Consider the following 16996-nt stretch of genomic DNA (forward strand, 5'->3'; position numbering starts at 1 on the left):
TTAAATTCAAACTTTATACTGTATATGGGTTATATGGATAACTGGTAAGCTGAGAGTAGCTTTCCTCGCAGGGATTTAGACAATAGTACACACAAGTAACACAATATCAACTACCCGGCCGGTGCCGGTAACTATATGACCGTGGGTATGGCTGACTACGAGTTCTGGGATTATAACTAGCTAACAATGGAGTGTCACTTATCCTTCTCTGACATACTGCAGAGTTTTTGTCCGGGAGGTGTCCGTTCATCTCAGTCGCTGTGCCCAGCCGACGAGGAGCTGACGCAGGCTTCTGGCGTTCCTACGTCCAGGTGTAGAGGAGGCACAACAGGCCCCAGGAAAGTTCCTCAGCTTTGGGTCCCCTTGCGGAGGCGAGATGGTGGCAGCCGCGGACCTGAACTTATAGCGTCTGTGCCGCAGCCACGGTGCGGACCGGGGCAGGGGCAGCCGCGGGTGGCAACGTATAGGCCGCAGCCACGGGATGGAGTCGGGCAGTGGCGGCCGCTGGTGGCAGTGGGCAGGCCACAACCGTGGGCTGGAGTCGGGCAGTGGCGGCCGCGGTTCTCTCTGTCTGGGGCGCAGCCACGGGTGTCCGGTCTGTGTCACTCCCTTGCGCTACTCAGGGCTCTCCCCTCCTTGGATCAGCTGAGCCCTTGTCCTGTCTCTCTTGCAGACGTAGACTCACTCCAGCTCTCCAGCACCACTTAGGTACCTGCTTCCTGCTACTTCTGTCTCTCCCCGTCGAGTGCCCCCTGCTGGTCACGTGTGCTCCTTTTATAGTAGCCCCACCTCCATGCTTTATGGAAGAGTCTCTGTCCCACCTGCTTATTCCTACCCCTGGAAACAAACCCCCCGGGAACCTTGATGACAGCCCCCTAGTTCCGGCCCGGGTACACAGCAGGGGTTCCCTCTCCTACACACACTCCAGGGACACTTTACTCTGACACTAGGTTGAATGGACAGCTGGTATGTAAGTTAATCGCGTAATGCTTCCAGAGATGCTTATGACAGAGACAGACATCATTTACCATTCATGATCCCAAGAAAGATGTGGAACAAACTTTGATATGGACAATGTGACTATTTTACCCAGCTGGTATGTAAGTTAATCACGTAATGCTTCCAGAGATGCTAATGACAGAGACAGACATCATTTACCATTCATGATCCCAAGAAAGATGTGGAACAAACTTTGATATGGACAATGTGACTATTTTACCCATTTTATGATTTGCTGTAATGATGCTTTTTGGTGAACAATCCAATAAACCACTACATTTTTTTATAAGAAACATTGTCACATTTTCTTTAGAGTATTGCATCTGGTAAAGAGTCCTGGATAAATAAATATACAAAATAAGTTTAACAGAGAAGGACTTGGGGATCCTAGTTAATGATAAACGTACCTGGAGCAGCCAGTGCCAGGCAGCGGCTGCCAAGGCACATAGGATCATGGGGTGCATTAAAAGAGGTCTGTGTTGTGAGTTCATTTTCCCCTTCATTACTGAGGCCCGAGGAACTCCCTCTTCTGGTAAAGAAAGGTAGTGAGCCTGATTATCAAACACCTGAGGCTGATGATGATGACTGGCTGAGTGGAGTTACTGACTGGATATAAGGCTGCCGACGCCCTTCTGCCCTGCAGGTGATTTCTCTGTGGGATCCTTGGAGACCAGTCTGTATTCCTGCTCCTCTAAAGCTAAGTTTGCTGCTCGGCCTTTTGCTTTGTTGCTTTGACTTTGTCTTGCTTTGTTTTTCTGGATTTCTGCCATTCCCTGCTGGGGTGTGCTGAATTCATTTAGCTCTGTCTTCTGAAAATACCTGAGTGCTGATTTAGTTTTTGAAGCCTAGCTGCTTCAGGGCCTTTTTCAGATCAGCTTGTTGGCTTATGTCTTTGCTAGGGTTTTTGGCAGATTGCAGACAGCAGCTTTCCTGTCCTTTCCTATCTAGGTAGTTTTTGGGCCCCGTCTTTGCTCGGTCTATCTTTCTGTCTGTGTTAGTATTTTCATCTTGCTTCACCGTCATTATCTGTTGGGGGCTGCCTATTGCTTTGGGGTCTGCTCTGGGGCAGTTTAGATTTCCCCTTTCTTTCTTTAGGCCTATGTAATTCTCTGGCTGTGATCGAGGGGTCTAGGGCATCGTAGGAACCCCCCACGGCTACTGCTAGTTGTGTTGATAGGTTCAGGGGTCTGCAATCTGATAGTTGTCAACTTCTCTGGTTTTCTGGACTTAGCTTGTATTTCTGCTTTTGCCTCCTACGGTGACTCATTCATAACAGAATCACCCGCCATACCGCAGATTCTAGGGTACTCAATAGCAGGAAAGAATTGTTAAAAAAAAAAAAAAAAAAGTGTATATTTTTTCCTCTATATCTCTGAGGCCGTAGGGGGAATTTTTTTTTTCTCTCTTAATGCAGATAAAGCAATTGTCTGATCGTGTGGAGCATATCGCTGCGGAAGTGCGGGGAATTTCCGCCTACCTTGCTCATTCGCATGCTGCTGAACCAAAGATTCCTACACCTGATGTATTTTTTGGGGATCGGTCTAAATTTTTGAATTTCAAAAATAATTGTAAATTATTTTTTGCCTTGAAGCCTAACTCGTCAGGGAGCTCCGCGCAGCAGGTTAAAATTGTCATCTCTTTGCTGCGTGGCGATCCCCAGGATTGGGCGTTTTCTTTGAAACCAGATGATCCTATTCTGACTAATGTGAACGCATTCTTTCAAGCTTTGGGGTTGTTGTATGACGAACCTAATGCCATTGATCAGGCTGAAAAGACCCTGCTGGCATTGAGCCAGGGTCGTGATTCTGCAGAATTGTACTGTCAAAAATTCCAAAAGTGGGCAGTACTTACTACCTGGAATGATAATGCCTTGGCTGCTCTCTTTCGGAAGGGGTTGTCAGAAGCCGTAAAAGATACAATGGTGGGATTTCCTGTTCCCTCTGGTCTTGACGATTCTATGTCATTAGCCATTCAGGTTGATCGGCGTTTGCGTGAACGCAAAGCTGCACGAGAGGTGTTGCCACCTGTTGAACAAATGTCTGAACCTATGCAATGTGATAGAGTTTTTTCCAGAGAGCAACATCAGGAGTTCAGAAGGCGTAATAAGTTGTGTTTTTTCTGTGGAGATGCCTCGCATATTATTTCTGTCTGTCCTAAACGAGAGAAACGCTTTGCACACACGTTTTCTGTTGGGGGTGTTCAACCTAAGTTTCTTCTGGCTATTACTCTGATCTGCTCCCTGTCCACATTTTCCGCCAAGGCTTTTGTGGATTCGGGAGCAGCCCTAAACCTAATGGACTTAGATTTTGCTAAACGTTGTGGATTTCCGATGACACCTCTGCAGATGCCTATTCCGTTGAGGGGGATTGATGCTACTCCTTTGGCTAAAAATAAACCTCAGTTTTGGAACCAGGTGGTAATGCGGGTCGCCCCAGACCATCAAGAAAATTGCAAATAATGCATAAAGGTAATAATAATAATAATAAGGGTATTTAGTAAACATAATTTTGATCAAAATAATGTACAAGCCATCCCGCCACGTCACGGCAACCCTTGTGGGACAGTCCCTACTCTAGTATTTAAAACCTTATCACTTGCCAAGTGGCGTGAATGTGAATAAGGGTCGAGCGGCTGAACCACTTGTAACAGCTTAGGCCAGACTGGATGGCTTTCCCAGCTCAGAAAGAGGGCGGTCACACCCATATATGCACTGAATGCACAATGAAATGAATAAAAATAATTTAATGTGTATGCACAATGTAAGTGCATATTAACACATGACCATTAACCAGAGAAAACAAAAAGCAAAAAACACAAATATCCTGAACTAAAAGTAAAAAATATACTGCAAATAATGCATAAAGGTAATAATAATAATAAGGGTATTTAGTAAACATAATTTTGATCAAAATAATGTACAAGCCATCCCGCCACGTCACGGCAACCCTTGTGGGACAGTCCCTACTCTAGTATTTAAAACCTTATCACTTGCCAAGTGGCGTGAATGTGAATAAGGGTCGAGCGGCTGAACCACTTGTAACAGCTTAGGCCAGACTGGATGGCTTTCCCAGCTCAGAAAGAGGGCGGTCACACCCATATATGCACTGAATGCACAATGAAATGAATAAAAAACAAATCTGAACTGAGAAAAGTAAGTTAATGTGTATGCACAATGTAAGTGCATATTAACACATGACCATTAACCAGAGAAAACAAAAAGCAAAAAACACAAATATCCTGAACTAAAAGTAAAAAATATACTGCAAATAATGCATAAAGGTAATAATAATAATAATAATAAGGGTATTTAGTAAACATAATTTTGATCAAAATAATGTACAAGCCATCCCGCCACGTCACGGCAACCCTTGTGGGACAGTCCCTACTCTAGTATTTAAAACCTTATCACTTGCCAAGTGGCGTGAATGTGAATAAGGGTCGAGCGGCTGAACCACTTGTAACAGCTTAGGCCAGACTGGATGGCTTTCCCAGCTCAGAAAGAGGGCGGTCACACCCATATATGCACTGAATGCACAATGAAATGAATAAAAAACAAATCTGAACTGAGAAAAGTAAGTTAATGTGTATGCACAATGTAAGTGCATATTAACACATGACCATTAACCAGAGAAAACAAAAAGCAAAAAACACAAATATCCTGAACTAAAAGTAAAAAATATACTGCAAATAATGCATAAAGGTAATAATAATAATAATAAGGGTATTTAGTAAACATAATTTTGATCAAAATAATGTACAAGCCATCCCGCCACGTCACGGCAACCCTTGTGGGACAGTCCCTACTCTAGTATTTAAAACCTTATCACTTGCCAAGTGGCGTGAATGTGAATAAGGGTCGAGCGGCTGAACCACTTGTAACAGCTTAGGCCAGACTGGATGGCTTTCCCAGCTCAGAAAGAGGGCGGTCACACCCATATATGCACTGAATGCACAATGAAATGAATAAAAATAATTTAATGTGTATGCACAATGTAAGTGCATATTAACACATGACCATTAACCAGAGAAAACAAAAAGCAAAAAACACAAATATCCTGAACTAAAAGTAAAAAATATACTGCAAATAATGCATAAAGGTAATAATAATAATAATAAGGGTATTTAGTAAACATAATTTTGATCAAAATAATGTACAAGCCATCCCGCCACGTCACGGCAACCCTTGTGGGACAGTCCCTACTCTAGTATTTAAAACCTTATCACTTGCCAAGTGGCGTGAATGTGAATAAGGGTCGAGCGGCTGAACCACTTGTAACAGCTTAGGCCAGACTGGATGGCTTTCCCAGCTCAGAAAGAGGGCGGTCACACCCATATATGCACTGAATGCACAATGAAATGAATAAAAAACAAATCTGAACTGAGAAAAGTAAGTTAATGTGTATGCACAATGTAAGTGCATATTAACACATGACCATTAACCAGAGAAAACAAAAAGCAAAAAACACAAATATCCTGAACTAAAAGTAAAAAATATACTGCAAATAATGCATAAAGGTAATAATAATAATAATAAGGGTATTTAGTGCATACACATTAACTTACTTTTCTCAGTTCAGATTTGTTTTTTATTCATTTCATTGTGCATTCAGTGCATATATGGGTGTGACCGCCCTCTTTCTGAGCTGGGAAAGCCATCCAGTCTGGCCTAAGCTGTTACAAGTGGTTCAGCCGCTCGACCCTTATTCACATTCACGCCACTTGGCAAGTGATAAGGTTTTAAATACTAGAGTAGGGACTGTCCCACAAGGGTTGCCGTGACGTGGCGGGATGGCTTGTACATTATTTTGATCAAAATTATGTTTACTAAATACCCTTATTATTATTATTATTATTATTACCTTTACGCATTATTTGCAGTATATTTTTTACTTTTAGTTCAGGATATTTGTGTTTTTTGCTTTTTGTTTTCTCTGGTTAATGGTCATGTGTTAATATGCACTTACATTGTGCATACACATTAACTTACTTTTCTCAGTTCAGATTTGTTTTTTATTCATTTCATTGTGCATTCAGTGCATATATGGGTGTGACCGCCCTCTTTCTGAGCTGGGAAAGCCATCTAGTCTGGCCTAAGCTGTTACAAGTGGTTCAGCCGCTCGACCCTTATTCACATTCACGCCACTTGGCAAGTGATAAGGTTTTAAATACTAGAGTAGGGACTGTCCCACAAGGGTTGCCGTGACGTGGCGGGATGGCTTGTACATTATTTTGATCAAAATTATGTTTACTAAATACCCTTATTATTATTATTATTATTATTATTATTATTACCTTTATGCATTATTTGCAGTATATTTTTTACTTTTAGTTCAGGATATTTGTGTTTTTTGCTTTTTGTTTTCTCTGGTTAATGGTCATGTGTTAATATGCACTTACATTGTGCATACACATTAACTTTTCTCAGTTCAGATTTGTTTTTTATTCATTTCATTGTGCATTCAGTGCATATATGGGTGTGACCGCCCTCTTTCTGAGCTGGAAAAGCCATCCAGTCTGGCCTAAGCTGTTACAAGTGGTTCAGCCGCTCGACTCTTATTCACATTCACGCCACTTGGCAAGTGATAAGGTTTTAAATACTAGAGTAGGGACTGTCCCACAAGGGTTGCCGTGACGTGGCGGGATGGCTTGTACATTATTTTGATCAAAATTATGTTTACTAAATACCCTTATTATTATTATTATTACCTTTATGCATTATTTGCAGTATATTTTTTACTTTTAGTTCAGGATATTTGTGTTTTTTGCTTTTTGTTTTCATCAATAAAATTGCAGATTTTTGGTGTTGCATAATCTGCATGATACTATTGTTCTGGGGTTTCCCTGGTTACAGATTCATAATCCAGTTTTGGATTGGAAATCTGTGTCTGTGGTGAGTTGGGGTTGTCGGTGTGCCTTTAGTGAGGCTCCGGTGTTTTCCACCTCTCCTCAGTCGCATGATGTTCCTGATTATTTGGCGGACATTTATGATGTATTTAGTGAGAATGAGTCTGCGTCTCTGCCTCCTCATAGGAGTTATGACTGTGCAATTGAACTGAGCCCGGGGTGTAAATTTCCCAAGGGTCGGCTCTTCAATTTATCTGTACCCGAGCACGAGGCTATGCGATCCTATATTAAGGAGGCGTTGGAGAAGGGTCAAATTAGACCATCCTAGTCACCCTTAGGTGCCGGTTTTTTTTTTGTAGCCAAAAAGGATGGATCATTAAGACCTTGTATTGATTATCGTGCCCTCAACAAAATTACTGTTAAATATCAGTATCTGTTACCCCTGATTTCTGATCTATTCTCCAGAGTTAAAGGTGCTTGCTAGTTTACCAAGCTTGACCTCAGGGGGGCGTATAATCTTATTCGCATTAAGCATGGGGATGAATGGAAGACGGCGTTTAATACTCCGGAGGGACATTTTGAGTACCTGGTGATGCCTTTTGGGCTCACTAATGCCCCTTCTGTCTTCCAGTGCTTCATGAACGATATTTTCCGAGATTTTGACGATAAATTTTTGATTATCTATCTGGATGATATTTTGATCTTCTCCAAGGATTGGGATTCTCATGTGGAACATATTCGGACTGTGTTCCGGATCTTGAGGGAGAATTCCCTGTATGTCAAAGGATCTAAATGCCTTTTTGGAGTACAGAGGATTTCTTTTCTGGGATTTATTTTGTCCCCGTCAACTATTGAAATGGACCCGGCCAAGGTACAGGCCATTCACGATTGGGTTCAGCCCACTTCTTTGAAGGCCCTCCAGAAGTTTTTGGGTTTTGCTAATTTTTATCGGAAATTTATAGCAAAATTTTCTAGTATTGCCAAGCCATTGAATGATTTGACTAAAAAGGGTGCTGATGTGTTAAATTGGTCTCCGGAGGCCGTTTCTTCCTTTCAGGAGCTGAAGCGAAGATTCACCTCCGCCCCGGTTTTGCGGCAACCTGATGTCTCACTTCCATTCCAGGTAGAGGTGGATGCTTCTGAGATTGGTGCAGGAGCTGTTTTGTCCCAAAAGGATCCTATAACATCTAAAATGAATCCCTGTGCTTTCTTTTCCCGAAAGTTCTCTCCATCTGAACGTAACTATGATGTGGGGAATAGGGAACTGTTGGCCATGAAATGGGCATTTGAGGAGTGGAGACATTGGTTGGAGGGAGCTAAACATCAAGTCGTGGTCCTCACTGACCACAAGAATTTGATTTACCTAGAGTCGGCTAAGCGCTTGAACCCTAGACAGGCTAGGTGGGCCTTGTTTTTTACACGTTTTGATTTTGTGGTTTCTTTTCTTCCTGGAACAAAGAATGTCAAGGCAGACGCCCTCTCTAGGAGCTTCTTTGCTGATTCTCCTGTGGTGACCAAGCCTGCTACCATCTTAGGCGAAGGCGTAGTTCTTTCTGCCATCTCGCCCGATTTGAGACGTGCTCTGGAAGAGTTCCAGGAGGACAAACCTGAGCATTGTCCCAGTGGAAAGTTGTATGTTCCTGACCAGTGGAAGAAGAGAGTGATGTCTGAAGTTCATTGCTCTGCTTTGGCTGGTCATCCAGGTATTTTTGGTACTAGAGATCTGGTGAGTCGTTTTTTTTGGTGGTCCTCCTTGTCTCGTGATGTCAGGAATTTTGTGTAGTCCTGTGGGACGTGCTCCCGGTCTAAATCGTGTTCTCGCTCTAGTGGGTTGTTGATGCCTTTGCCTGTCCCCAAGAGGCCATGGACCCATATTTCAATGGATTTCATCTCTGATATGCCTGTCTCTCAGAGGATGACTGTTATTTGGGTGACTTGTGATAGGTTCTCTAAGATGGTTCATCTTGTACCACTCCCTAAGTTGCCGTCTTCCTCTGAGTTGGTGCCCCTGTTTTTACAACAGGTGGTTCATTTGCACGGGATTCCTGAGAACATTGTATCTGACAGAGGAGTCCAGTTTGTGTCTAGATTTTGGAGAACTTTCTGTTCCAGGCTGGGAATTCAGTTGTCCTTCTCCTCTGCTTTTCACCCTCAGACCAATGGGCAGACAGAGAGAACAAACCAGACCTTGGAGTCATATTTGAGATGTTTTATTTCTGCTGATCAGGATGATTGGGTTTCATTTTTGCCCTTGGCCGAATTTGCTTTAAATAATAGAGCTAGTTCTGCCACTTTGATGTCACCTTTTTTTTGTAACTTTGGGTTTCATCCTCGATTTTCTTCAGGGCAGGTGGAGCCCTCTGCCTGCCCAGGTGTTGACACTGTGGTGGAGAGAATGCACCAGATCTGGGACCAAGTGGTGGATAAGTTATCTCTCTCCCAGAAAAAGGCCCAGCGGTTTTCCAACCGACATAGGACCATTGGTCCCCAGTTTAAGGTTGGTGATATGTTGTGGTTATCATCAAAAAATATTGCTATGAAGGTGGCTTCTCCTAAGTTTAAGCCTAGATTTATTGGACCTTACAAGATTGTGGAGATTATTAATCCGGTCTCTTTTCGTTTGGCTCTTCCTGTCACATTTAAAATCCATAATGTGTTCCATAAATCTTTGTTGAAGAGGTTTGTTGAACCTGTTGTTCCGGGGGTGGCACCTCCAGACCCTGTATTGGTTGAAGGTAACATGGAATATGAGGTAGAGAAAGTACTGGATTCCCGTCTGGCTAGACGGAGACTCCAGTATTTGGTTAAGTGGAAGGGTTATGGTCAGGAGGATAATTCCTGGGTCTCTGCCTCTGATATTCATGCCAAAAGATTGGTGCGTGCCTTTCATCGGGCTCACCCTGATCGCCCTGGTGGCGTAGTTGAGGGTTTGGTGACCCCTCCTCAAGGGGGAGGTACTGTTGTGAGTTCATTTTCCCCTTCATTACTGAGGCCCGAGGAACTCCCTCTTCTGGTAAAGAAAGGTAGTGAGCCTGATTATCAAACACCTTGCTTCACCGTCATTATATGTTGGGGGCTGCCTATTGCTTTGGGGTCTGCTCTGGGGCAGTTTAGATTTCCCCTTTCTTTCTTTAGGCCTATGTAATTCTCCGGCTGTGATCGAGGGGTCTAGGGCATCGTAGGAACCCCCCACGGCTACTGCTAGTTGTGTTGATAGGTTCAGGGGTCTGCAATCTGATAGTTGCCAACTTCTCTGGTTTTCTGGACTTAGCTTGTATTTCTGCTTTTGCCTCCTACGGTGACTCATTCATAACAGGTCTGGATACACATGATGAGAGCATTATACTGCCTCGATACAAATCCTTGGTTAGACCGCACATGGAGTACTGTGTACAGTTTTGGGCACCGACGCTCAGGAAGGATATTATGGAACTTGAGCTAGTACGAAGGGAAATAAAATTAAAAAAGGGGATGGAGGAACTACCATACCCAGACAGATTAGAAAAATTAGGATTATTTAGTCTAAAAAAAAAAGATGAATGAGGGGCGATCTAATAACCATGTATAAGTATATAATGGGACAATACAAATATCTCTCCGAGGATCAGTTTAAACCAAGGAAGGTGTCAGTCACAAGGGGGCATTCTCTGCATCCGTAGGAGAGAAGGTTTTTCAACCAACATAGAAGAGGATTCTTTACTGCTAGGGCAGTGAAAATCTGGAATTCCTTGCCTGAGGAGGTGGTGATGGCAAACTCAGTCGAGGGGTTCAAGAGAGGCCTGGATGTCTTCCTGGAGCATAACAATACAGTTATTTGGTTCTTTAGAAGGACGTAGATCTGGGGATTTATTCTGACGGAATATAGGCTGAACTGGATGGACAATTGTCTTTTTTTGGCCTTGCTAACTATGTTACTATAACACAAAACTGAAAATAAAGATTAAACAACAACCACAAGACGGATTTCATCAACCAAGGTATCATTTTATTCAATATAAAGGCGCCAACTTGACACTCTCTGTAGGTTGCTGTTCACAATCCTGCTGATAGGTACCCTTTAAATGTCATTGTCATGTTGGAACATAATTCCAGTGTTGGAAAAACTTTGTCTAATCGCTGCAGTCCATTAAAAAAACCTGTCCTTTACTCACCCTCTCTGGCTCCTGCACTTCAGCTCCACTATTGCTCCCGAACACTCGAGGCAGAACCGCTGTGGTCAGTTGGCTCCTGTGCTGTTGGCGTGGTGTCAGCTCGGTAAACCATAAGAAACACCAGGAGTAGTGTCTGAGATTCAGTGCAGGACCCATGGAGGTGATCAAAGCACATTTTAGTATTTTTTAAACTGCAGCTGTGGAACAGGGTGTTCAAAATCGAAAATACTTTTTTAAAGGGACACTACCAGCTAAGAATGACTGTTTAAATTAAGGAAATGTGTGATCTTTAACTCTAGAGATCATTTCATCTTCAACTTGCTTAACCCCTTTAGGCTAGTTTCACACTTGCGCCTTTTAGTGCTGCATTTCGAGCGCACATCAAACGCATGGAAAAAACGTGTGCAAACGCTTGTAAACGCTGCGATTTTTCGTCGCATCATCGTGCGCATTTCCACAAAAAAAGCAGCGTTTTTATGCGTTTTCAAGCGTTTTCTATGCGTTTGCGTTTTTTATGCGCATGATGTCACAATCACAGGAGGAAAATTCTAGAAAAATTCTTGCAACAGACACCACCAATGGGACATCAGTGGGCGTGTGTTATGGTAATTCTTTATATAGACCCTGTCTACAGCCGTACTATTCACATTTGCTTCCTTTTTCTCGTGTCAACGTGGATCTGCGCTGGAAGAGTTTTCACTTTAACTTGGATCTGGACATCTGGATGGCTTAGGCTTATGCAGTTGCCATCAACAAAGGGAGAGAGAGACAGCGAAGACGGCAGCTGCGGCGTTTGTGGATACATCCGATTGTTGAACTCCGGGAGAGCCGGGGAGCATACCACACCCTCTACAGCGAGCTCCAGGCAAACCAAGAGAAATTTACTGATTACACACGGATGTCCCAACAAAGCTTCAGGGATTTACTTACTCGTGTTGAACAATCCATCCGGAGACAGGACACAGCTCCGTCGTGCGATTCCTCCTGAGGAACGGCTCCTGGTCACATTACGGTACATTATATTTACAAACCAATGCCTGCATAATTTTCTTTGTTGTGACATGTACTTTTCCAAACCTGGCAGAATTATTTTTATGCTATGTACTAAATTTTTTTTCTTTTATTGTTTTAAAAAAACATATACAGAAATATTAATTGTACTTCTTTCTCTGTTTCGCAGATTCCTGGCGACTGGAGAGACCCTATCTTCACTACACTTCCAATACCGGATTGGAATCTCCACCTTGTCGGGAATTGTTGCTGACACCTGCCGGGCTTTGTGGAATGTTCTGTGTCCAGAATTTATGCCCCTGCCCACTGCAGAAAAGTGGACGGAAATTGCTGACAAATTCTGGACAGTCTGCAATTTCCCCAACTGTTTGGGAGCTGTTGGTGATAAACACATACGGATCATCAAACCCAAAAGAACTGGATCTGAGTACTATAACTTCAAAAAGTACTTTTCTACAGTACTCATGGCTATTGCGGATGCCGGATGTATGTTTGTAGCAGTGGACATTGGGGCATTTGGCCGTGGGAATGACTCCCAGGCTTTAAAAAACTCGGACATGGGCCGGAGGTTGTATGGCAACCAATTTAATTTCCCCATGCCACGGCCTCTTCCCCACACCGAAGCTCCACTACAGCCTTTTATAATGGTTGGGGATGAGGCTTTTCAAATGTGCACAAACCTACTGAAACCCTACTCCAGCCGTGACTTGGACCACACCAAAAAAATCTTTACTTACAGGCTGACCAGGGACAGAAGAACTGAAGAGTGTGCTTTTGGGATTCTTGTCTCCAGATGGCGCATTCTCGGCACAGCCATTAATCTTAAACTGGAAACAGTGGATGAGGTGGTGAAGGCGTGTGTGGTTCTACATAATTTTGTAATGGCTAAGGAGCACCCGACCTTTGAACTCGATGATGCTGCTCCTATCCCATTGCCTGAATTCACTCAGCACCCTCTCAGATGTAGGACGAGTGGAATGGCAAGATCAAATGGTGTAAAAATATTTTCTTGTGTGTATGTTAATAAAAAAAGTTAATAAAAAAATCTGTTTTGATACCTGTACCGAGTGCACTATGTCTTTTTACACTCCAATGCAATAATCAACTGCCCAGGTATACATGTGAATTCATGATGCTGTGTTTTGTGCATCATGAATTTACTAGCACTCCTGAATAGGTGACTATACATACACACATTTTGTATGACCTTTATCAACTCTACAGTTTGCAGTGATGGTGGATAATACAAAGCAATGGTGGATAATACAAATAATATTTGTGTCATATGACCTGAAATTTGTGAGTTGGTTATGCACTAGCATCCGTCATTCGTTATGACACCTGACCATGTGACTCTAAATATTATTTGTAGGATCAACACTGTGGCTTAAGTTTGAACTGAGACTGTGTGGTAATAGCAGGTACGCAGGATGCAGTGACGAGACGCGAGACAGATATGACTTTAAACATTAACTTTTATAGATAAATGCCGTTAGGACTATTGATACGCAACCAACAGAATAACAGTAGTTGTCCTCGCAGGGAGCCAAAACACATAAACAAGGATTGAGAGAACACGACTAATCCGGCAAAGACCGGTCACTATATGGCCGTGGAATGACCGACTACGGGTCCTTAGTCACTATGTATCACTTATCCGTCCTGACGTCCCTCGGCGTTCGGTTCCATGGGGTGTCTGCGTCGCAGCCACTGGGCCAAGCCACTGAAGACCTGGCATAGTCTTCGGGCATTCCAATGCCCAGGAGGAGCAGGGGCACAACAGACCTGCGGATAGTTGTTTGGCAGGATGTCCCCCAGCGGAGGCAGCAGGATACCGCCTGGGAGTGGGAGAGTGGAGGCCGCAACTCCCTGAGAGGGACTGGCAGCGGCGGTGATAAGTGGTGGTTGATAGGCCACAGGCGCAGTCTGAGGTCGCACTGGAGGATCCGCAGCGGGCACAGGCCCAGTCTCTACCGCGGACTGGAGCGGGGCGGTGGCAGCTGCGGGCGGCAAAGGAGGAGTCACTGCCGTGGTCGGAAGTGAAGCGGCGATGGCTGCGGGCAGCAGCGAGGAGGTCGCAGCCGCGAGCTGGAGTGAGGCGGCGTCGGCGGCCGCGGATGGCTGCGAGTAGGCCGCAGCCGAGAGCTGGAGTGAGGCAGCAGTCTTCTTTTGTCGGTAAGCTCTGCGCCGTTTCCCTGCGGTCCACCGAGTCTCCCTCCTGTCGCAGTCCTCCTCTCGGGTCGCTGCTCGTGGCTCTCACTCTCTGGCCCTCCTCAAGTCTCTACCTCCTCCCTCGTTCTGCTGACTCACCCAGTCTGGCCCTCTCCGCCCCTCTTCTCTGGACCTTTCCCCCAACTGCCCTGTCAGTCTCAGCAGTCCATTCCCTAGTTCTGCTCCCTTGAAAAAGATACCCCAGGAACCTGGAAGACGGTCCCCTCGGTTCAGGCCCAGGTACTCGGCGGAGGCCTCCTCTCCTACACTCCCCTATCCTGTATGCTCGCCAGTCCTCAGGCGAGGGTCTTGGTAGGCTCGGGTTGGCCTTTTGAGACAAAAGTTCCTGTTGCCATACGAACTGATCCTGTTCGTAGCCTTCAGGGGGTTTGCCGGCTGTTGACCGCTCGGAGCATCTTGGTTCGACTGTGGTGGAGCTGTCTGGGGTGGTGGCCGGTGGTGGACTGGCCGATTCTGGTGGGCTGGCGTGACTTGCTGAGATATTGTTCCTTGGATGGCCCGCTTGTACCGCTGGGCTATCTTCTTCATCATCTAGGTCCAAGACCGTGGGCATTGGTTCGGGGGCCTGAGGAGTGAGTTTGGATTGCACGAGATCGTTGGATGTACAGGGCCGCAACATATTACGGTGCACAGTATGAGTGCCCCATCCCTTTCAGGTCGTATCTCATACACAGGCCCATCGGGGCTTATTCGGTGCAATACTCAGTAAGGACTCTCTTCCCACCGGGGTTCTAGCTTGTTCTGGGTCGCTGGTCTAGTACGAGCACTCGATCCCCAGTCTGAAAGTTGGTGTGTGGAGGTAGAGTCCTTTGGAGGGACACAGCGCACCAGGATGGTCCCTCTCCGCACAGTGGCCAGGGAGCTTGCCACCAGTATGCCAGGAGGCAGGCGTTCCGAGTAGCATGGCTCAACCTGCATCTCCACACCCTCCAAAGGCACCGGGGCCCGGATGGGCAGGGCCACCACTGTCTGCCAGGGGGGCAGTAGGAGCAGGGGAGCCACTGGCGCAATGACTTTTCCCAGTGCCTCGCCCTCCTGGCAGTCCTGGAGAACTCACGCCTCCAGCACCAACTGCTGGAAGACCTGCCCATGGGGCGTGCGGGAACCCCACTGGTTCAGAGTCTCTTGTGTGGGGTCATTGAGGAGTAAATTGCCAAACTCCCGCAGGATGTTCATGCCCAGGATAACTGGATGTTTGTCATTGGTTTCTCCATGAGTCAGGACCACTCCCCGGCATCGGAGGGATTTGCCACACAGCGTCATCTGCACCCAAACCACCCCGGTGACAGGGACCGGTAATTGATTGGCGGCTACCAGATTTATCATGGGTCCCCACTGGGGTCTCACTGCCTCAGGGAAATGCTGCGAAAGTAAGTTGCAGGCATGGTCGTTACTTGTGACCCCGTGTCCACTAGGCACCGTACGGCACGGCCCTCAACTTCTGCCCATACCACTGAACAGTTTGCGACCAATTCTTCAGGACTTCCACCACCCCATGTCATGGCTTCTGGCTCCGAGCGGCATCCCCCCAGCCTGAAGCCCTCTAGTTTAATGGCGGCCGGGGTGGGCGCCTCCCATGCCGCAGACATTCTCGTGCAAAGTGGCCCAGCTCCCCGCACTCATAGCACTGGGGCTGTGAGGGCCAGCCACTCCGAGCATTGCGAGGCCCCCAGGGCCCGGGATTGAAACTAAGCCACCCAGACGTGACCTCAGTTCTTCTCTTCACTTCGGCCAACTCGCCCCTGACGTTCTTCAGCTCTTGTTTCATCTCTTCTATCCATTGGGGCTCACCGACAGCAGTCGCAGCGGCCTCCACACTCCGGACCTTCCCCACGGGGACCGTCATTCCCTGCTCCTGCTCTCATGCACGTGCCTGACTCCCCATCTCAGAGAAAGCTAAATGTGGGTTCACTCAGACCCTGCTCCCGTAGTGCCTGCTTTATCAATGGGTCTCGGAGTCCAGACACTAACAAGTCGCGTAGGGTAATGTCGATGGGTCCTACCCCTACGCCGTCCTTCCGCTCGATGGCCATGTATAACTCTTGGAGGACATTCATATACTGGGTGATAGTCTCCCCCACTCCCTGCATTCGACTGAACAACCGGGTCCTCAACTCTCCCACTTCTGTCGGATCCCCATGGGTCTCTTCCATTATCCGCAAGACCCTAGCAAAGGTGTTGCGGTGTCCCGGGGGCCTAAACATTACTGAATCCCGGGCCTCCCCTTCTAATGCCATAAGAGCTACCTCAGCTTCCAGGTCAGGGGTCATCGGATGCATTCGGAAGAGGCCTCGCATTTGCACAGCATGGTGTTGGAGCCTGAGAACCTGGGCAGGTTGTTTAGCATAGCGCCCAGAGAAATGCTGGACCAGGGTCCCTGGTTGCTTGCTGTGTCTATGGCCCCGCTCTGGCCTGGGGTGCCACTGTCCGCGCTCGGAGACTGCATCCTGCCCACTACGCCAAATGTGGTAATAGCAGGTACGCAGGATGCAGTGACGAGACGCGAGACAGATACAGGATGACTTTAAACGTTAACTTTTATAGATAAATGCCGTTAGGGCTATTGTTACGCAACCAACCGAATAACAGTAGTTGTCCTCGCAGGGAGCCAAAACACATAAACAAGGATTGAGAGAACACGACTAATCCGGCAAAGACCGGTCACTATATGGCCGCGGAATGGCCGAATACGGGTCCTTAGTCACTATGTATCACTTATCCGTCCTGACGTCCCTCGGCGTTCGGTTCCACGGGGTGTC

The sequence above is a fragment of the Dendrobates tinctorius genome, unplaced genomic scaffold, assembly GCF_039654945.1.
Source record: "Dendrobates tinctorius isolate UK_male_01 unplaced genomic scaffold, ASM3965494v1 ptg000046l, whole genome shotgun sequence".
Taxonomy (NCBI): Eukaryota; Metazoa; Chordata; class Amphibia; order Anura; family Dendrobatidae; genus Dendrobates; species Dendrobates tinctorius.